This window comes from Pelodiscus sinensis, chromosome 32 (assembly GCF_049634645.1).
Source record: "Pelodiscus sinensis isolate JC-2024 chromosome 32, ASM4963464v1, whole genome shotgun sequence".
Classification (NCBI taxonomy): Eukaryota; Metazoa; Chordata; order Testudines; family Trionychidae; genus Pelodiscus; species Pelodiscus sinensis.
In genome coordinates, this window is record NC_134742.1 from 9,901,428 (window position 1) to 9,923,957 (window position 22,530).

General features: G+C 52.4%; 1 protein-coding gene and 1 non-coding gene across 2 annotated transcripts in view; both read right to left on the minus strand.

The window, feature by feature from the left end:
• LOC102452245 (uncharacterized) overlaps positions 1 to 22,530 on the minus strand; it is a 505,721-nt gene that overhangs the window by 359,708 nt on the left and 123,483 nt on the right.
• On the minus strand, positions 17,111 to 17,192 carry TRNAS-UGA (transfer RNA serine (anticodon UGA)). Its single transcript has one exon. It is a non-coding gene; the product is annotated as a tRNA-Ser (tRNA).

Genomic DNA, 22,530 nt, shown 5'->3' on the forward strand with positions numbered 1-22,530 from the left:
AAAAAAGCAAATATGTTCTAGGATGCCTTAACAGGAGTGTTGTGAGCAAGACCTGAGAAGCCATTCTTCCACGCTACTCTGCGCTGATTAGGCCTCAAAAAGCTGTGGAGAAACTGGAGACGGTCCAGAGAAGAGCAACCAAAATGATTAAAGGTCCAAAAAAATGGGCTATGTGGCAAGGCTGAAGGAATTGGGCTTGTATAGTTTTGAAAAGAAGACTGAGAGGGGCCATGATAGTGGTTTTCAGGTATCGAAAAGGGTATCACAGGGAGGCGGGATGGAAATTGTTCTCCTTGCCCTCTGAGGACAGGACAAGAAGCAGTGAGCTTGAACTGCTGCAAGGAAGGGATAGATTGGACATTAGGAAAAACCTCCTGCCCGTCAAAGTGGTTAAACATCGGAATAAATTCCCTGCGGAGGTTGTGGAATCTCCATCTCTGGAGACATTTAAGAGCAGGCTAGGGATGATCTAGAGTTTCTAGGCAGTGCTTGGTCTCGCCATGAGGGCAGGGGACTGGACTCGATGACCTCTCAAGGCCCCTTCTAAGGTCCAGTGTTCTACGATTCTCTGAGAGGCCACAGCCACACGCTGGCTACGTCTAGACTGGCATGATTTTCCGGAAATGCTTTTAACGGAAAAGTTTTCCGTTAAAAGCATTTTTGGAAAAGAGCGTCTAGATTGGTACGGACGCTTTTCTACAAAAGCACTTTTTGCGGAAAAGGGTCCGTGCCAATCTAGATGCGCTTTTCTGCAAAAAAGCCCCGATCGCCATTTTCGCGATCGGGGCTTTTTTGCGGAAAACAAATCTCAGCTGTCTAACACTGGCCCTTTTGCGCAGAAGTTTCGCACAAAAGGGACTTTTGCCCGAACGGGAGCAGCATAGTATTTCCGCAAAAAGCACTGATTTCTTACAGTAGGAAGTCAGTGCTTTTGCAGAAATTCAAGCAGCCAGTGTAGACAGCTGTCAAGTTTTTCCGAAAAAGCGGCTGATTTTCCGGAAAAACTGGCCAGTGTAGACACAGCCACAGAGTTGGCATGAAACCATAACTGGGGGGAGCTAACCCCACTGAGTGCCATCCGTGACACTGGGTGAGCGGAGGAGCCTTGGTTTGGTTGCGCTTTCTGAACATCCAGCCACTGGCCTGAGGCCAGCAGAGTAACAGCGGTGGAGATCAGTGGGATCTGGTGTGTGCTACGCGACGAGGCATAAAACGTGAGAACCACGTTGTTAAGCTTGAGCTGACAGGTGATTTTACAGCCACTGTTATCAGCTTTATGGCTTTGCAGCGTAAGGATCACACAGCCCGACACATGTACAACAACAGCTGAGAGTTGGAAAGAAGAATATTAATTGTAAACATCATGAAGCTCCAGACACAGAAGGGAAAGTAACAATCTTACCCACCCTGTGGCTTCCTGCCATTTTGGGCCAATCCTGAGCCCATAATCACCATGTGGGCTCAGGGAAGTGGCAGGACTCGGGAGGGTGGGGGTGGAAGAATCCAGGCAGTAATCAATGAGGCCCCCTGACAATCCACCCCACTACCCCCAGCTGCTTTATCCTGCCCACCTTCAGCCTGGCACCAGGTGTAGTGTTGGCAGGGTAGAGGTGGGTGCCTAGCAGCTCTTAGGGATGGAAAGAGTTGAACCCACTCCCCCCACGCCTTACACTCTAGTGCTTTATTCACGAGGCCACTGGAGGACCCAGCCTACTACCTCCACCTTCCCTGGATGCCTTATCCTGCCCACCTTTTTAATCACAGGGAGTGAGGGTGCTGGAGTGAGAGTAGGGGCTGGGAGCTGTGTGTGTGTGGGGTAAAGATGAGAGGTGCGGGGTGCAAGGTGGGGGGTTGAGTAGGTGGTGGGACTTAGTGCAGAGGGGGGTGTAGGAATCAGGGCAGGGGTGGTGGGGGCTCAGGGCAGGGGGCTGGGAGGTCTGGGGGGCGCTTATCAGGGCTGCCTGCGGTGGCAAAGATGGTGTTTCTCTGGGCGGGGAGCGGGGGGACAGTTTCTGGAGCCTCCTGGCACCTCCTCTGCAGGAAGGGGGCCGATGGAGGTTTCCACCTGCTCTGTTGCGTGTCTCCTCTGGGAGGCAGTGGTGTCTGGCCCTCTTCCCGTGTGTCCTGGGGTGGGGGGATGCTGGTCTGCGATTCCCACTCGACCCCTGCTATGTCTCCTGGAGTTGGAATGGGGCTCCTGCATCCCTCCAGCGTCTCTTGGAGGGGGGAGGAGGCTGCCAGGCTGAGGTTCACGGCCCCCCCCAGTTTGTCCTGAGGGTGATGGGGTGGCCAGGCTGTGATTTGCAGCCACCCAGCATGTCCTGGGATAGGTGGGGGGCCACCGGGCTGTGGTTTGAACCCCCCGGCATGTCCAGGATTGTGAGGGGTCTCCCCTCTCATGTTCTGGGGAAGGGCTGGAGCGGGGGCTGGGGCCATGTGGTGGCTGCCTGGCAGCCCCGGGGGTGGGCCCACATGACAGGTGGTGCTTGGACTGTGGTGAATCTGCTCCTCAGGCTGCACCACAGCCCAGACCCCAGAAGCAGCTGCACCAGGGTTCAGCTTCAGCTCCGCCCTGGGAGCAGCTGGGCAAGCATGACACAGCCCACATGGCAAGTAACATTTTAGTGGGGACGCAGGGCAATGTCGCCTCGATTTTTTTCCATCCATGTGCGGAATAAATTTTATGTGCACTGAGGCATGTACGAATGTGCACCACCAACAGAAATAAAACCCTGGGTGTGAGCACTCTGTTAATCAGGTGGGTGGCATTTGAATCTCTTTTTCATTTGAATCACTCAAGTGCACAGCTTACGGGCAATATCGGTGGAAGGAGAAAGGGTGCACCTCCTGAGTGCTACGGCAAGTCACCTGTGTTCACTTCGACATCAGCATCCCTCTGTGGGGATGAGCTTGCAGATGTAGGGGCCATGTGTCTAAGGGGTGGACAGCCAGTCTTGGTAGCACTCACAGCTGTAGTTTGAGAGAGAATATGGGGGTTTCTTTTTAAGCATTTCTGTTTATTTATTAAATAAACTGTTCCCAGATGCACAGAAGAAAGGGTTTTCAGAATTTTTACTTTTTTCTCAATGTAAATTTTCACAGTTGTGGAAAATTAGCGGGGGGTCAGACAAGGGTTGTGTCAGGCCATTATTACTTCACGACTGGGGACCCTGACATTCAGAAAGTTTAAACTTTGCAACCATTCAAATCCAGATCGGGAACATCGCATGTCAAAACAAACACAGTAACTCTCCTTAAATCAAACGCCAATGAGTTTTCTTGTGTCTCCCTGCATTATGATGACCATAGAAGGAAATAATCGTTAGAAAAGAACAAGCGACCCAAAAGCAGAAGGAATAATGAGGCTTGTTTATTGCAGATACTTGTTCCGCCTCGGACCCCCAAAATCTTGATCCATGTGAACAACAAATTAAACACAGGTTCACCTTTTTATCTTAGCTATTATGTAAATACACTTACGAATTATATCACCTCTTAAACCCTAATTTAGTAATGTGCACACTCATATAATCCGTAATCATTACCATGAGATTAATAGAATTATACCCGTCCCTGTTTACTCTTTTACAGCTTTTGAGTGGCTGTCGGCCGTTCTCACATCATAAAACTCCTTAAATCAGAAATTTACAAGGAGGAAAGACTCTGTGACCCTGAATGTGAGCGTCAGCGCACATAAGGAGTGGATAAGGGGGGAAGAAAGATAGCGTTGCTAACACCCAGAGCATGCATTAAAAGATACAGCTACGTGCATCCCCATCTTGAGCCGGCAGGGAAGGAGGGATCAAAACAAGTCTGTAAATCAGCAAAAGCAGAGCCTGTATGGGCCGCGCTCCGTTACCATGGTCACAGCTACCGAGGTCCCTTAGTTACCCTTACACCCCCCAACAATAACGTTTCACTGGTTTGCAGGTATGCAACAAAACCCACATTTCTCACCTGCTACTGATCAAATCCAGCCCTTGCCAGCCTAGTGCTCTTCAATTCACAGCATGGACGGTGGGTGAATGAGTCGTTGAAGTCGGCAAACCCCCAGCCACCCCTCTCCTGCCCACACCCTGCCTCAACGGCACCCAGAGCAACTCACCTCACAGCCATCTCCATCCTCCATGTGCCCCAAGCCCCACAGTACCACCAGCCTCAGTGTACAGGGCAGGAAGCATGGTAGAAGCTCCACCCCGACCCCGTGCCCAGCAGGCAGACAAAATATGGACCCCACCCACCCCCAACAGTGTCGCCATCATGAAGGAATGGGGGGGGGGGAACTGGTCACAGGCAGGAGGCTGACTGGGGACAGAGTGGGGGTAGGGACACATCAGACGGTTTGAGAATGCTCAGCCTATACCGCCCCCCACCCACGCTTCACAGGCTAAACACTTTGTTAATCTGGAGTCATCATTTCACAGGCCTGATTCACATCTGCTCTTCCTCAGTGTAAACGGGTCTTAGTGCCAGCAGCGTCGCCGCCTCTCTTGGTTTCCTCCCACGGCTCCTTCCCTTTGGTGTGTTAAGGCCCCAGGAAGCATGGGATGAGGCGAGACCCTCAACTTCATTTTCCAAGCAGTACAAGTTTCTAGCTCTCTCGGCTGCCGAGAAAAATCTGGGACAAAGTGCCCCAAGTGCCGCCTACCGGTCCGAGCAGCCACAAGGGAAAGAGAAACGATCTCACGCTTATGATCAGCGCCGTTCCCCCTCGCAAGCCTTTGTCACACCGTTTGATTGCTGGTGTCCCATCAGCACTGATGAATGTCACCTGGTCCCGGGCACAGTTCAGGCAAACCCAGATCCTGCTGGGGGCCTGGAGTTGCAGCGGGCGCCAGGCTAAAGGTGGGTAGAATAAGATGGGTAATAAATTTGGTGGAGAATGTGGGCAGCCTAAGGTCATATGAACCAGCCCCACTGCATGGCATGGAGTCCAGTCCCCATGGGGGCAGGGGACTAGACTCCATGACCTCTCGAGGTCCCTTCCAGTCCTAGTGTTCTGTGATTCTATGATTCTCTAAAGCTAGAAGAGCCGACTTCAGAGTGCCCAAGGAGCTATTCCCTACTAGGGATGTTAAATGTCGGTTAATGGAATAGTCGAGTAACCTCACGAATTCTTATCGGTTAGCCGTCTGTTCTATTGTCTTTGGAGGCGGGCCCAGCAGCCAGTGCACTCCAGCCTTACTCCTGAGGATCCCCCTTGCCACTCAGCAATGCTGCCTCTGTCTCAGAAGCAGCAGCACAGGGTAGCAGGCAGGAGCTGGTCCACGGGGGAGCCTGTTTAAAAACCAGCTCCCTTCACAGACCGGCTGCCTGACGCCCCTGCTGCGACCTCTGATAAAGAGGCAGCAGCCCCTGTCTGGGGTGGGACGTCTGAGCGCCCGGACTCAGTGTGAGCTGGAACTGAGCCAGGCTGCCTGCCTGCCTGCCCGCCCGGGTCCTAATACACTTTAAATGCAGAGCCGCAACGGGGGTAGGTCCCGGATCCAGTGTGAGCCAAGACTGAGCCAGGCTGCTAGCCAGCTTCCTAAAAAATTTACTGGTGGGGAGTGAGGGAGGGAAATGTGTGTTGTCTTTAGCATTAACCGATAAGTTTTTGCTTATCGGTTAATTGGTTCATCAACTACATTATTACATCCCTTTCCCCCACCTTGCTTGTCTCAAGGACACAGTCTGAGGAAGGATCCCAGCCACACCGAGAGCCAGGGTGGTTTCTGTGACGCTGTCTGAAACAGGATCCTCAGGGTCTCCCTGGACCATAGAGGACCAAAGGCTGCACGATCCCCTGGGCCATGAGATCCGATTCTCAGCCTCGCTCACTCAGTGCTCTCTGGGGTTGGACAGGCCAGAGGCTGCCCAGAGCTGAGGCCGGCAGCCACCTGCAGGGTCCTAGAGAGGACATGCTAGGCAGTGTACAGGAGGAGCTCATAAACATCTTCGTTGTGTGAGGCTACAGAGACTGATTTCAGGGCCCATCGTGGGATGATTTTCCCTGCTCCTTTGCCCCCGTCTCAGGGACAGAGGGTGAGCTGGGATCTCGGGCCCACCCGGAACCAGGGTCGGATTCTCTGCCCAGAGACAGAGCCCGCTGGGAAAGTGAAAATCGGGGTCTTGTCAGCAGCATTGAAAAAGGTCACCTGCCGCTGGTAACAGTCCAGACAAACCCGGATCCTGTGGAGGGCCTGGCTCAGTGGCAGAGTAGTGGCAGTGGAGGAGAGGGCACAGAACTGATCCCCCCACAACTCCACAGCCCAGACCTTCCCCTCAGGCCTACAGCTGGTCCATCCCTTCCTATTTATAGACTCTCTGGCCACCCCCACAGCCCAGTGCCGCCCATCCTCCACCTCCACCACCCAGCAATGTCTCCCCGAGGTGAATCCCTCACGGCCCAGCATGCAGAGCTCGGAGTCAAATCTCTCATGGGTGGTGGGAAGTTGCTGCCGCATGTCTCCCCGCCTCACACTCTTCCCATCCTCCGACAGGACGAGGTCGGGATGGGCCATGTCTGGATCCAGAGTCACGCTGGCTGGGGAGAGAGAATCAGAGCGTGAGGGGCAGAGCTCAGCCCAGGGGGAGGCTGGGGCCATTTCTCACCCTCCCCAGCAGCCCTGCTCTGCCTGGGACAAGTCTGGATCCCAAGGAGCTGCCTTTGTCCTGGGCCCTTGAGGCTGAGCTGAGTAGTCACGGCAGTTCCTCAACCTGGGTAATAGTAACCCCACTTTAGTAGTTTCTTATTTCCCCGCCCAGGGGAAATTCAGCTCCCAGCTCTCCCTGTTGGGGCTGCTCCTCTCCCGGTAGCGGAGATACCGTATGCACCGTTTGAGTGGGGTGAGAGTTCTCCTCAGGGATTTAAGTTGGGATTTGCCTAAGGCAGGAGGGATCAGGCCCTAAGGCTAGAGAAAGACCATGGAGAAGAATTCCAAGGAGGCTACGGTGGCTGCAGAGAAACCAGCCAATCACAGGCTATGGAGGTCTATAAGAAGACGTTGCAGGACCAGAGACAGCTCCATGTCCCTGGAGCCCTGAGCATCAGAGGAACTCCCCATATCCATAGAATCATAGAATCATAGAATACTAGGACTGGAAGGGACCTCGAGAGGTCATCGAGTCCAGTCCCCTGCCCCCAAGGCAGGGCCAAATACTGTCTAGACCATCCCTGACAGACATTTATCTAACTTACTCTTAAATATCTCCAGAGATGGGGATTCTACAACCTCCCTGGGCAATTTATTCCAGTGTTTAACTACTCTGACAGTTAGGAACTTTTTCCTAATGTCCAACCTAAACCTCCCTTGCTGCAGTTTAAGTCCATTGCTTCTTGTTCTATCCTCAGAGGCCAAGATGAACAAGTTTTCTCCCTCTTCCTTATGACACCCTTTTAGATACCTGAAAACGGCTATCATGCCCCCCCTCAGTCCTCTCCTTTCTAAACTAAAAAACCCAATTCTTTCAGCCTTCCTTCATAGGTTCTCTAGACCTTTCATCATTCTTGTTGCTCTTCTCTGGACCCTCTCCAATTTCTCCACATCTTTCTTGAAATGCGGCACCCAGAACTGGACACAGTACTCCAGCCGAATGTCTCCCAGCTCCACTCTCCACACTGTACCACGGGAGGTGTCCTCACACCTGCACCTTGTTACTCCTGCTCAGTTTCTCCCCTTTCCATCTTTCATTCAATCGATCTGGCCTCTAATTATGACCCAACCAGCCAGAGCCCTTTCCCTCCTACAGCCTCAGAGGCTCACCCCAATTTCCCCTCTCAGTTCCTTCGTCCTCCCTTGGAGTCTCCATTGGAGCGACAGTTTTCCGGCAAAACTAACGTGTCAGTCTCAAGCCCAGCTCTGGAGGAAGCTCCACAGGCTGCTGGATCGTCCCCGTCTCTCAGCTGGAGAGAAAGAATGTCACAATGTGAGACTGCATTGAGTGACCCTTGATGATTTGTGCTCAGTGTACGTTGCTGCTCCCATGGGATGGAGTTAGGATCCCTCTGCTTCTGCCAGCCTGAGAACAGGTGGACCACAAGCTCTGCCAGCCCAGTCTTCCCTCTGCAGCTCCAGCTGATATTGTGCAGCTCCCGTCTGCAGCTGGGGATGAAGCACAGAGTCTCTGGGCTTGTTGGCCTCCAGGCTCCAAAGGACGGGAGGTTCCCAGGGGAAGGGCTGTAGGAATCTGCCCACCAGGGACTAGACTGAGACACCAGCTCCCCTCTCTCCTGCTCATTCCACGCAGGTCTCCGAACAGCCCTCGGGTGGGAAATAGGGATGAAAAGGACTAGTCGATTGTCCAATATGCAAATGCTAATTGGATAGCTGAAAGGATAGTTGACTAGTCACTTCCCCACCCCCTTGCTGCTTCTATCAGAAAGAGGCAGTGGGGGTGCGGGGGAGAAGAGGGGAGTACTTAAAAGTGGCAGCACCCTGTCCATGGCCAAGCCAGGGGTCAGAGCCCAGGTCCCTCCATCTGCCCAGAGTGGGTGTGGTACCCAAGAGCAACCTCATAAGAACATCAGAATGGCCGTACTGGGTCAGACCAAAGGTCCAACTAGCCCAGTAGCCTGTCTGCCCACAGTGGCCAGCATCAGGTGTCCCAGAGAGGGTGGACCGAAGACAATGATCAAGCAATTTGTCCCCTGCCATCCTTCTCCAGCCTCTGACAGACAAAGGCCAAGGACTCCATTTTATCCCCTGGCTAATAGCCTTTTATGGACCTAACCTCCATGAAATTATCTAGCTTCTCTTTAAACTCTATTATAGTCCTAGCCTTCACAGCCTCCTCTGGAAAGGAGTTCCACAGGTTGACTACACGCTGTGTGAAGAGGAACTTTCTTTTATTAGTTTTAAACCTGCTACCTCAGTCCATGTCCTTGCCTCCCAGGCTCCCTGTCCTGGTGAGGGGAGGGTCTGACGGCGCAGCTCTTAGTGCGGCCTGGCTGTGGCACTTTGGCCCCCAGGTCCAACCCCCAGGCCAGGCTGGAAGCAGAGAGCCTGAGGGGTGGGGGCGCAGGCAGGGGGCTGCCCCATGGCAGGTGGAGGGGCTGCAGCTCCCCACAGATGCCCCAGGTCCCTGGGTTCGCCGGGCAGGGCTGCAACCAAGCAGCCTGGTCAGGGGGGCAAACCTGGGCTGAAGTGCAGGAGGCCAAGACCTTGTTCCCTCCATTCCTGGCCTGGCAGCAGCAGGGACACGGCATCCTTCAGCCCCAGGTGCCAGGAATGTGCCTACTAGAGCGTTCGAGCGCCCAGCTCTCCCTGGGGAGCAGTGTGGGGCTGGCTGGCTGGGGCAGCACAAGCACCAGGGCTCCCTGTACTTGCTCAGCGGAGGCGCCCACTGGGGACAGATTTAGGTGGAACCAGAGATCAGGGAGAAAATCTGGGAAAGGAGGCAATTCCGGGGCTCGGAGAGCCAGAGTCTGAACAAGGACGTACAGAATTAACCTGCATCCAGAGTGGGTCCTACCTTGTATGTCTGGGCAGCCTCATCCTGGGGGTGTTAAGGACTAGTGGATGAGTCGACTAGCCGATAAGCAAATGCTTATCAGATAGTCAGTCAACTAGAGTTGACCCCCCCGCCCTTGCTGCCTCTATCAGGTAGAGTACTTCAAAATGGCAGCATCACACCGCTGAGCAGCGCTGCCGTGTGTGGAGCTTGGGGCCAGCTGGGGTCTCCTCAGCTGATCCCGGGTGCCTCTGAAAGGCTGCAGGGAGCCCGGGATCAGCTGGGGAGTCCCCCGCTGACCCCGGCTCCGCGTGGCATTGCAAATTGGCAGCACAGCACGGAGCCCCGGGTCAGCGGCAGACTCTGAGTCCCCCACTGGCCCCGGGCTCCATGCTGGTGCTGCCGCTTTGAAATGCACAGGAGCCCCTGCTGGGGACTCGTGTACATTTCATAGCTGGCACCCGCATGCAATCCGGGGTCAGCGGGACTTCCCATTGGCCCCGGGCTGCACACCGAATTCTGCATTCCTCCTTTGAAATGTGCAACAGCCCCCGCGGGGACTCTTGTACATTTCAAAGCAGGAACGTGGAAGTGCCTATCGACTCGTCGAGTAGTCGTTAAAAATTCCATCGACTACTCGACTAGTCAATTAACCTTACCTTAACATCCTTACCTCGTCCGGGACCAGCGCCGGGTGAGATCTGAGCTCGGGGGTCTCCAGAAAACCACACCCACAGCTTCCCTGTCCTCCCAGAAACGACCCAGAGTCTCTTTGCCTGGTTTGTGCTCCCACTGTCTGAGTTCTGCCAGGATATTTCAGCCGGAGGAGCAGCGGAAGTTCTGGCCTGTGCTCTGCCAGGTACTTCAAGCCGAAAGGTGATTTTTATAGCCGCTGTTCTCAGCTTTACAGCTTTGCAGCCGAAAGATCACAGCCCAGCCCCTTCAAACAGCAGATAAGAGCTGGGGAAATGATGTTAGTTTCAAACATCGTAAAACTCCGTAGACAGAAGTGAAAGTAATAATGCTACCCATCCCCCACCTGCCATGTGACGGGGTTGCGGTCACAGAGGACCCCTTGGGGGTGTTTCCCAATGGACAAAGCCACTAACACTCACTTTCGTGCTCTCTAGGGCTTCTCACCTCCCTGTCTAGCTGGGCCAGATCTCATGGCCTTCCCTCAGCCAGGGCACGGAACTGAAATCACCGCCCACCCCGAAAAAGCAATACCGACATTGAATCCATTCAGGTCTAAGGAGAATATAATTTCAGGCATAGCATCCGGGAAACCCTCCCCCACCCCCCAAAAGGGATCAGAACCCCAAATGAATTATTTAGATAAGCCCCCTTTAACAATGAAAGGGGGAATGTACACTCTGACTCCTCCCCCAGGTAACAATTATTTACACTGGGCTTGACAGTAAATAAAAGTGATTTTATGAAGTGCAAGTGGTAGGATGTAAGTGGCAGAGCAAAGAAACTTGCAAATTTAAAATAAGATGCATGGCTAGTTCCAACACACTAAAGCTTATTGCAAACATACCTTAAAACCATTCTGTATTATAAGCAGTCCAAAGGAAATGAAAATGAAGGGAGGTACTTTGTTTTTGTAGTCTTAACATTTTTTTGCATAGACCACTTAAAAATTGCGGAGGGTCTTGGTGGACCATTTAATGATCTTTGCAAATATTGTTTGTACCATGAACTAACTAGTCTGAAGTGTCAGAGGGGTAGCCATGTTGGTCTGTAAGGGCATGTCTACACAGCAGGGCTAAAGCCGAAATAAGCGACACAACTTGAGCAATGTCAATTGCGTAGCTGAAGTCGAAAGAGCTTATTTCGGCTTTTGGTGCTGTCTATCCAGTAGGAAGTCCAAGAAAGAGCTCGCTTCCTCTGACATCCCTTACTCCTCGTAAAATGAGGGTCACAGGAGTTGGAGGAAGAAGTCCTCCAGCTCGATATTATGTCAAAACGACGGCTTGCGATGTAGATGCAGACTATGTTATTTCGAAATAACAGCCGTTATGTCAAAATAACGCTGCTGTGTAGACATAGCCTAGGTGATAAAACTTAAAAAACAATGAATGTTCCTGCAGCACCGGAGAGACTAACAAAAAATGTAGCTGATATCATGAGCTTTCATGGGAACAGCTCACTTCCTCAGATGAATGGAGTTTAAGGGGTCCAGAGTTACAAATAAATAGCAGAAAAGGAGAGGATGGGGAGGGAAAGAGAAGGGGGAAAAAACTCGTTAATTAGAGTGTCTGTGCTAAATGAGGCCAATAGAGTGGGCTGAAGTGCCCGATGATTAACTTTTGATGTCATTAGGGCATTGAACATAGCGACCCATCCAAGTGAAGTCTTTGTTCAGACCTTGATTAAAGGTGTCAGATTTGCATAAGAAGGCAGCATTCGAACCAAGGGACTGAGGGATCCTTCCGATGATTTGGAGGGAATAAGGAGAGATTTGACTTGTGCCAGCTGTTTATTCCATCACTGCTACAAGCCTGGACCAAGGACTTTGCAATTGTGGCATGCATTTGGTTTCTTTGACCAGTTCTAACTCCCACCTCTACTTCTTTCTTTTATGAATTAACCTTTAGATTTTAGATACTAAGGGATTGCCGCTACATGGTTTGGGGGCGGGGGTGTGTGTGTGTAAAATCTGAGTTATATAGTAGCCTGGGCATGTGGCTGGCCCTTTGGGTTTGGAAGAACCTTTTATTTGATGAGACTGGTTTTCATAACGACTGGTCCCTACAGGCAGTGTTCCTGGTGGTAATATAAATCAGTGTTTCTCAACCTTTTTTTACAAAGTACCCCTTTAAAAAAATATTATAAGTACCTCCAGTACCTAGAGTTTTCAGACACTCACTTTTTTTTCTACCATTACAACGCATTTGTTTAACCAACTTAATCGTAGCCGGGCGGGTGATGACATTTTTGGGTGTAAAAAGTACAAAACTAATAAAGTGCTGGAAAACTGAAAACAAAAATTCAGTTTCCTCCAAATTTCAGGTGTGTTGACGTCCCCCCCCCTCCCCGACAGACTTCTCTCAAGTATCCCTAAGGGTCCCCGTACCACTAGTTGAGAAACACTGATATAAAGGACCTGGAGTATCTGAGAGAACCACTTGTAAGACTCCTCGTTAGCCAGTGTGGCAAAATAGAAGTTCTCTGTGTGACTGCTTTGCTGTGTCCTGTAAGAGGAGGATCACCAGCCTCAGGCTGTGGCTGCCCAATTTCTCAGCAGTTGGTCCTGAGTTAAATATTCTCAGTCGTGTCCCACCACAGCGCACCTGTTTGTAAAAGGGATGGATATGGGATTAATGAATTGGGGTTCCGGGAGGAAGTTGGAGACTCTGCCCCAGCTGCAATGCTGGGAGAGGGAGAACCAGGAAAGAGGGTCCATCCATCCCAATAGCCACTAGAATGGAGTGGCCAGAATTTACAGCTCCTACACTGACCGAATTGATTTTTCTACCGTTCTAATTAACTCACCTCTCTGCACAGCTGTAGCCAAGTCAACGTCAGAATTCCATTGTCTGCATCGGAGTCAGGTTGATTTAGCTGTGACAAACAGGGCACAAGTTTTTCCACAGCCCCGAGCGACACCGCGAGGTTAATCTAAGTGTAAGTGTGGAGCAGGCCTCAGAGGGGTTTCCCTGGAGCTGGCTGGGGACACAGGGACTGAGGGACTGGCTGGTGGCTTGGGTGTGCGAGGCAGAGAGCCAAGGGAAGTAGTTCTGCGTGTGATCCTGGCACGAGGCTGAGAGACAGCTGGCTTCAGGCCCAGGGTTTCCTGGAAAGCGGAGGTGAAGCGCTGCGTGAAAAGACTTCCAGGAGTTTCCTCTCTACCATATTCAGAAGACAGGAATTGTTGGATTTTTTTTGCAAATAATAAAGTTTGCACCAAGGAAACTCCCCGACTCCTGCAATTAGTGTCTCCTGCCAGTGGCATAACCGAGCGAGGCCCCAGACACTGAGGCCAAAGGCTCCAGGGTACCACCTGCATTGGGATCCAGCCAATGGCAGCAAACATGCAGGTGGGAACGTTTGCAGGGAGCCCGGCGGCCCAGAGCCTGTGCAGAGACGCAGGTCGCTGCTCACTGGGGATTTCAGCATGTGCAGCTCTGTGTGCCGAGCCGCCCCCAGTGTCCCTGCTCGCCGAGCCGACGCACCTCCCCCAGAGTCAGACAAACCCCACTGGAGCCCTGACTCATATTCCCCCCAGCAGCACCAGCCCCACTGGGATGGGCTCAGGACTGGCCCAAGGAGACAAAATGGGAGGAGGAGACTGGGGCAGCTGGGATGGGGTACGTGGGAAGTGGGGGATGGGTAGGATTCACTTCTGTCTATGGAGTTTTCCAATGTTTAAAACTAGTCCTCTCTCCAGCTCTTAGCTGCTGTTTGAAGGGGCCGGGCTGGGCTCTTTAACCTGCAACGTCATAAAGCTGAGACTATTGGCCCTAAAATCCCCCTTCAGCTCCAAGTTTACTCCTCACTAAGACCTTGCTCCCAGCTGCCTCTGACCTTCACCCTAGGAGCCCCCGGAGCCCGTGGCTGGAAGTTCAGCAAGACACAGCCAAGGTAACACAATCAGTGTTACTGGCATCGCTCAGTGTGGTTAGCTCCCCCCTTCCCTCCCCCCCGCCCGTTGTGGTTTCACACCACGACTGGGTGTGGCTCTGGCCACTCACCTCACTGGGAGTTCAGAAGAATGACCTGTTGGATTGTAGGCACATGGACACAGCCCCTGGGAGGAGGGGTTCCCAGCTTGGTACCAGTGTGCCCCCCCCCCCACCCCAGAAAACACCTGGCCAATAGCCGTGATGTTGTAGCAGCAAGGGGGCAGTTTGCGCAAGCTTCTGGGATACAAACTAGGGATGTCATAGTGCAGTCGATTAATCGATAAGTAAAAGCGTATCCGTTAATGCTATAGACTACACGCATTTCTTCCCCTCGCCCTGCCAGTACATTTTTCAGCAGGCTGGCCAGCAGCTGGGTCTGAGTCTAGGACCTGTTCCCCACTGCGGCTCTGCTTTTAAAGTGTATTAGGAGCCAGGCGGGCAGGTAACTCTGCACAGTTCCTGCTCTCGCTGGGTCTGGGAACTCAGACCCTACCCCTTGGACAGGGGCTGCTGCCATCCCATGCTGCTGCCTCTGGTTCAGAAGAATCAGTGTGGGACAGCAGGCAGCCTGTCTGCAAGGGGGGCTGGTTTTTAAGCTGGCTGCCTTCATGGACCAGCTCCCACCTGGCGTCCCACGCTGCTGCCTCTGTATCAGAGGCAGCAGCGGTGAGTGCTAGGGGGCTCCTCCAGTTTGGGGCTGGATCACACTGGCTGCCAGCCCCACCCACACGGATTATAGAATAATCAAATAACTGATAAAAATTCGTGAGGTTAATCAACTTTTCAGTTAACTGATATTTAACATACCTAATACAATCTAGCCTGACCACTGCTGTATAGACAAACCCTGAGTTTAAGCTTTAATATTTGTGCTTATAATTGCTACCAGGGGATTTGAACCTGGGTCCTTTAGAACCTAATGCAGATATCTCAACTGCTTGAACTACAAAGACAAATGACTCTTAGCACAGACTGTAGAGCTCCCTTGTTCTTAACTCTTGCTCTTCCCAGTCTAAGTGCCTCCTTTTTTGAGGAATAAGGATCTTGCGCAAAAAGCGGGTTGAGGGCAAAAAAGAAACATCGACGCTGCTTGTTTTTGTGCAAAAACAGATTGGAAGAAATTACACAAATGAAGTGGGAGAAAATGCTAATCTGCTCTTCATTTGCATTGCCTCTTCTGGCAAAACCTGTAGGCTACGTCTAGACGGGCATGATTTTCCGGAAATGCTTTTAACGGAAAAGTTTTCCGTTAAAAGCATTTTCGGAAAAGAGCATCTAGATTGGCACGGGCGCTTTTTCGCAAAAGCACTTTTTGTGGAAAAGCATCCGTGGCCAATCTAGACGCGGTTTTCCGCAAAAAAGCCCCGATCGCCATTTTCACCACTGGGGCTTTTTTTGCGGAAAACAAATCTGAGCTGTCTACACTGGCCCTTTTGCGCAAAAGTTTTGTGCAAAAGGGACTTTTGCCCGAACGGGAGCAGCATAGTATTTCCGCAAAAAGCACTGATTTCTTACAGTAGGAAGTCAGTGCTTTTGCGGAAATTCAAGCGGCCAGTGTAGACAGCTGGCAAGTTTTTCTGGAAAAGCGGCTGATTTTCCGGAAAAACTGGCCAGTCTAGACACAGCCGTAGTGTAGACATAGCCATGGTGTGTGGGTTACATTTGTTTGTTTCCTCCCCTCCCCCGCCCCACTTTTCCCTTCTCTCCCTCTCTGCTCCTTTACACTCTGCTGCTCCCCATCCCTCGCTTATGTAACTCCCGCTTCATCCTGTTACGTTTCTCCAGCGCCTCTTTCTGGACCCTCCTTTCCCTTCCGCACCTGGGCAGCTGATATGACACCCGTCCCCCCATCAGCAAAGCCATTTCTGAAACACAGAGAACAACAGTCCAGAGTTCAAAGCAGCGTTGACAGAAGCGGCTCCTGTATGGGGACTCCAAGAGAAAACCAAATGCCCCCTGGTAGCGGACGGAACAAGCGGACACGGCTTCTGCCGTTCCCTGTTGAACTATCCTGGCAAAACTCAGCCAGCGGGAGCGCCAACCAGGCAAAGAGACGCTGAGTCATTTCTGCGAGGGGGATGGGGAAGCCGTGTGCGCCCGTTGACTGTATTTCAACCCTTTCTACGTCTCCTCAGCCTGCCCCATGGCGCCGCCCAGTCGCCCTTTGTGGACGGGAATTGTCTCCCAGTGCCACATGGTGGGGCTGTTCCCATGCACGGGGAGCTCAGAGCATCCTGCCGGGTGGGATAGGCTCTGAGCTTTGCCACTGGCCAGGGCGCTGCCTTCAGGGAGCAGACACAGCGTGGAGGGCTCTGCCTCCAGGCCTCTGGCAGCCTGGGGTTTGCTGTTCCCTGAGGAGAGGGGCTGGGCTTTGGGAGGCTGGGCGTCCCTTGACTCCTGCTGTGATATTCAGTGTAAGAGGCCCTCTGTCACAGAGGCAGGCTGACCTGGTGTCCAGGCAGCTTGGGGTAGCCGGGGAGGGACAGTCTATGAGACCAGGGAAAGGCTGTTGCGGCGTCGGAGGAGGTGACGTATGATCACAGGTCACTGAGATCAAAGCACAGATCTCCCAGCCAGTGGGGGGTGCCCTGCCCCAACTAGTCCCCCTCCCCTCCCAGCTGGGACTTGGGCTCTGGGACCCCTGCAGGCCAGCCTGGCAGCGACGTGCACAGATCAGCCAATACAGGGGGACCTATGTCTGCTAGATGCTTCCACGTAGCCCAAGTTCCAGCCCCTGAGCTGCAGCTGGAAGAGCCGCCAGACAGACACCCGACGGGAGAGGGACCCCCGGCCGTGCCGTGCTGCGTGGTGCATTGTGACACAGCGTCACTGGGGGGATGGAAATGACTGAGCTCAGCTTCTTGCCCGGCTCCTGCCACACACTAGAGCAGAGCAGAGCAGCCCCCAGGGGTAGGGCTGAGCTGTGGGGCACCGGGCAAGTGGCAGGGGCTGAGACCTCAGGGATCTCTCTGACAGGTGCAGAAGGGGATGGGGAGGGTGTGGAGAGTGTCTCAGGGGTTCTGTAGCCCTGTGGCCAAAAATGCAGAGCTTGCTGTGAGCAGGACTTGAACCTGCGCAGGGACACCCTATTGGATTTCAAGTCCAACGCCTTAACCACTCGGCCATCACAGCTATGAGTAGACTAGGGCCCCAGGATCAGGGAAACTGCCCCAGGTCACACAGCAAAATGAGGGCAGGGCCAGAGAGAAAAGCCAACAATTCTCAGGCTCGCTCTCACCAGCAGACAATAAACCCTCCAGAGGCAGGGACAGAACCCGGGGAATTGAGCGGGTGGGAACGTTTAAGTTGCAACAGTTTCTATCAGGCAATCCCAAGAGAATTAAACAGGTTTGATTTTTGACACCCTGAATCTGCGTGGATGAAATTTCTTTGCAAAAATATTTTGTTTTCCACAGCCAGGTTGTTACCTGCCCTTAAATTGTCTCGCCGCACCCAGAGAGGAGACGCTTTCCCTCAGTCACTAGAAAAGACGCCACAGGCTGGGCTGAGGAGTTGCTGCTCTTAGGGTAGGTCTAGACTGCATTGCTATTGCGGGATGCCGGAAGTATCCCGGAATCGTAACGCCACGTTTTTAAATGCGCCCGCTATTTCCCGAAATAACAGGCACGCTAGTCTGGTGTCCCTGTAACCCTCGTTCCACAAGGGTCAAGGGATTTGTCAGAATAGTGCCTTATATATGTCTACACCGTGCCACATTTCAAAATAAGCTCTTTGATTTAGACTCCGCATAAGCTACGCAATTTGTGCAGCGCAAATTGCATAGCTTATTCCGACCGAAGGGTGCTGTCTAGAGGCGCCCTTAATGACTTAAACAGAATAAAATGCCAATACAATTGGCTGTTCCGGCTACTACTCAGCAGAGCCGGGATGGTCACATCGAATTGGGAAGGGTCAGATCAGATTATTAAAAATCCAGATAATGCAAAAGTGAGAGGCTGCAGCGCCATCTAGTGGCCACAGGCGGAATCGCCTGCTTCTGGCCTTGGGTGGTGTTTGGGGGGTTCATATGGAAAGTTGCGCAATGGAAAGGTGGAACAGGGCTCTACTGTACCCTCCCCCCCAGCATCTGTACTAGCTCCAGGTGATAGGGCATCTCACACTACATATTGCTGCTAGTGACACCCTCACAGGGCTCCTCACAGCTCCCCAGCCACACCCCTGCCTTGAGGCAGATAGCAAAGGATAGTTACACCCAACCCACAGAGGGGAAAACCCAAGCCGAGAAAGGCAAAAGGCACAGACTGTCAGGGGCAGTGCTGGGAATAGGACCCAGAAGCCCTGACTTTCAAACTCACCATCAATCTGGAGCAGAGTTTCCCCATTTTATTTGGCCACGGAACCCTTTTAAACTCGAAGGAATTTTGCGGCACCCCTCATAACAGTCTAATATATGGAGCTGAAAAAGTAGACCACAAAGAAGGAAGGATAATAATAAACAAATGCTAAACAAGGTCATGAGATCAACATTTAGTTTAATTGCCCATATTTAAAAACAAAAATCACATCATGTTAATTATTATTATTTTTTAAATCATAAAATGTTGTTGTAATGGAATTTTCTCGCGGAACCCTTATTGTCACTTCGTGGATCCCTGGGGTTCCATGGAACACCATTTGGGAAACACTGAGGCTGTGTCTACACTGGCAAGTTTTTCCGGAAAATCAGCCGCTTTTCCGGAAAAACTTGCCAGCTGTCTACACTGGCCGCTTGAATTTCCGGAAAAGCACTGACGATCTCATGTAAAATCATCAGTGCTTTTCCGGAAATATTATGCTGCTCCCGTTCGGGCAAAAGTCTTTTTCCAAAAGGGCCAGTGTAGACAGAACAGTACCATTTTCCGCAAAAAAGCCCCGATCGCGAAAATGGCGATCAGAGTTTTTGTGCAGAAAACCGCATCTAGATTTTGTGCTTTTGTGGAAAAGCATCCTGCCAATCTAGACGCGCTTTTCCGAAAATGCTTTTAAGGGAAAACTTTTCCGTTAAAAGCATTTCCGGAAAATCATGCCAGTCTAGACGTAGCCCATGAGTCTCTGCTCTGCCAACTGAGCTTATCTAGGGGCTTCAGGTTGGCCAGTCCACAAAGGTCAGTAGCTCAGTGGGTTGTCAGGTGCGAAAGGATCCCCAATTGAAACTGAACAAACACGCTTCATCTCATTCTTCACAACTTCCCCTTTCTGCACTACTTCTTCTCCTGCTGCTGGCCTTCCCTCCACCTCCTGGCACGACACAACATGCCTGGGCAAGCTAGAGACCTCAGACCTGTCACCTCTTAGCCCACGGAGCGTCCATACCTCAAAGGCGCTTTTGCACAAGTAAATGAACAGTAAAACGGCAGAAGGGAGGGCTTTTTCCAGCATAGTGAAACTCCTTTTAGGAGGCATAACTCCTTTTTGCGCTACAGCTATTGCGCAAAAAGGCAGGTGTGGACGTGCCAGAGGGAAAAAGCACAGGTGCTCTGTGAATGGCCATCAGGGCTTTCTTGCACAAGAGAGTCCGTGCAGTGTGGACGCTCTCGTGCGCAAAAGCACATGGCTTTTGCGATGCGCTTTGAGGTGTGGACGTGCTCTTGCACAAGAAGTTTTTGTGCAAAAATTCATGCGCAGAAGGCTTCTTGTGCAAGAAGCACGTAATGTAGACGTAGCCTTGGAGGCTTGTGCCTTGGCCTCCTCTGCCCCTGGCAGCCGGCTGTTCTCACTGGCCTCCTGTGCGCTGCTTGCCAAAGGAGACAGTAAGGCAGGAACGGGGGGGAAAGCAAGTCCTGCTGAGGAAACTGCTTAGGCTTAAGCCTCAAGGCCCAGCACAAAACCTTCAGCCGCCTGTGTCGCTCGCCTCCGCACAAACTTAAAGGGAGAAACACACGAGCCAGGCTGGGTCTAAGCTGCCTCTCTCCTCCTGCCCTGTTGGCTGCGCAAACCAGTCTCATGCCTCAGCAAGGAAGCGCAGCAGCATCCTATCTGCTCTGGGGAGCAAGCGACTAGACAGTGCCTCTGCTCCTACCAGGGTGTCTGTGGGTCCCTGCCTTTGGTTACTCAGCAAAAAGCTGGAGATTCAAGCCCACCACTAGGAGGCAGTGATGTTCAGTTTGTGCTTCTCAATGCCTCCTGGGCCCTGCTAGGAGCCTTACACAGATTATTAGGGGCCCTGACCTGAAGTTCAGTAAGGGCAAATGGAGATGGGGACACTTAGGATGTGTCTACACAACAAAGTTATTTCGGAATAATGGACGTTATTCCAAACTAACTCCGTGAGAGGCTTCACAGCCACAGCGTTATTTCGAAATAACAGCTTATTCTGACTTCTGTAAACCTCATTCTACGACGCATAACGCCTCTTCCGAAATAAGGCGTGTGTAGACACGCCACTTCTGCTCATTCAAAATAGCCCCTCACCAGGGCCATTCGAAGTTATTCCTCATGGGGCTCAAAATTGAGATAGCTCATCTACAGAAAGGAAGCCTGCCTCGGACTAATTTTGAGGCTTTCCCTGCAATCTAGATCAGTGGTCCCCAACCTTTAGAGGCTCCCGGGCGCCCGGGGGTTGGACCACTCACGCGCCGGGCGCCTGGGGGCGGGGCCGTGCGTCCGGGGGCACGCCAGGGGACTGGGATGCCCTTGCACCCGGCGCTGGCCCCGGGGCTGGGGCCGCCCATGCGCCGCGCACCCGGCACCGGTGCGTGTCGCGCGCCTGGGACCAGTGCCTCCTGTGCGCCGCAGACGGGGCCGACCCAGGTTGTCAGCACACACAAATGCCCCGGCGGCTGCCATGGCGCCCGCGGGCACTGCGTTGGGGACCACTGGTCTAGATGTGCAATTTCAAAATAAGTTATTTCAGAATAAGTATTCCGGAAGCGCTTATTCTGAAATAACTGTGCAGTGCAGACCCAGCCTAAGGGCTAGCGTTATTTCAAAATAACTTAGTCCACGTCTACATAGCACATAGTTATTTTGAAATAACGTCTAACTACGGTCACGCTGGAGAACTTCTTACTCCGATTCCTCTAGCCCTCATTGTACGAGGAGTAAGGGAAGTTGGAGGAAGAGCGCTCTGTTTCGAAATAAGTGCTGTGTAGATGCTCCCAATTTCTAAATGAGCTATAATTGATGTGGCTCAATTTGCATAGCTTATTTCGAGTTAAACCTTTCTGTGTAGATGCACTCTTAGAGTATGTCTATGCTGTGGAGCTATTTCAGGATACTGGAAGTATCCCAAACCAGCTATTTCACATCTTTTGAACACGCCTACTATTTTGAAATAATGGGTGTGCTATTCCGGTGTCCCTGTAATCCTCATTCCATGAGGGTTAAGGGACATTTCAGACTAGCGCTTTATTTCGAAATTTGGCACCCTCACTTTTCTGATCCAAAGTCAGACACCTTCTCCTTTAGGCCACATAGTCTGGGTAGGCAGGGCTCTCCAAGCGCGTGTCTTAGGCATCTGCAGAGGTGTGTTCAGAGCAATGTCGCCCTCCCTCCTGCCAGCTGGAAACAGAAGCAACAGGGGCTGGTTGAGTTTTCAGCGAGGAAGAGAGCTGCAGAGATGGGGCAGGAGGGAGGGTCCTGAGAGGCAAAATAGCTGAAGGGAAACAAGGCTAGAGATTGAGGAGGGTCAAGATTGTGTCTCACATTTGGCAGGAGGGCAAAGACTCACCCTGGGGCATTTAAAGACAAGGAAACCAAAACCGTTGCTTACTAAGGCCTGGCAGCAAACCAGCCAACATGTCACCAGCAGGTCCCACCGAGATCTGAACTCAGAGTGCAGGAGTCAAAGCCCTGAGTATGGCCCATTACACCAGCAGTTCCCAACATACCCTTAGGGAGCAGTCAACCCAGGCAACACCAGGTGACTCTTCTGGTTGCTAAATGATGCACAGACCAGAGTGCCAGAGCTTACAGAGGGGGCCCCAAAAGAGAAGGGAAAACTAAGTTTAAGGGCCAGGAGGGTGGCATGCAGCTGACTGGCAGCGATGTGCAATGAGTCTGTCGGGATTCCTTGGACCGGTGCATAAGGGAAAGCCCAGGCACCCTGCCTAGGGGGACGAAAAGCCAATATCTCAGGTCGGCGCGCTCATCGCACTCACTAAGCGAAAGTCCTCACTGCTTTAGCTGCAGAAGATGGTCCAGGATTTGTGCACCAGATGACTGGAGGGGAGTGGAAGGTTCCAGCTGCATTCGTAGGGGGAAACGTCTCTCTTTAGCCAAGCCCAGCCCTTGCTGAAGCCTGTCTGGTTCCTAGGAAAGCTCTGCCTGGCCAGCAAGGTGAGCCGGAGGGCTCCCAGGCCCAGAGCTGAGGAGGGGCTCCAGTGGGAGGACACCCCCTGCCCGGTTCTACCTGGCCCAGGCAGAGGCATCGCAAATCGGTGAGCGGATCAAGACAGTCGGTCTGGACACCAGATGTGAAGCTGCTGCATTGGGACCACAAGGATCAGCTGAGTCCACTCTGGCCTCCCCC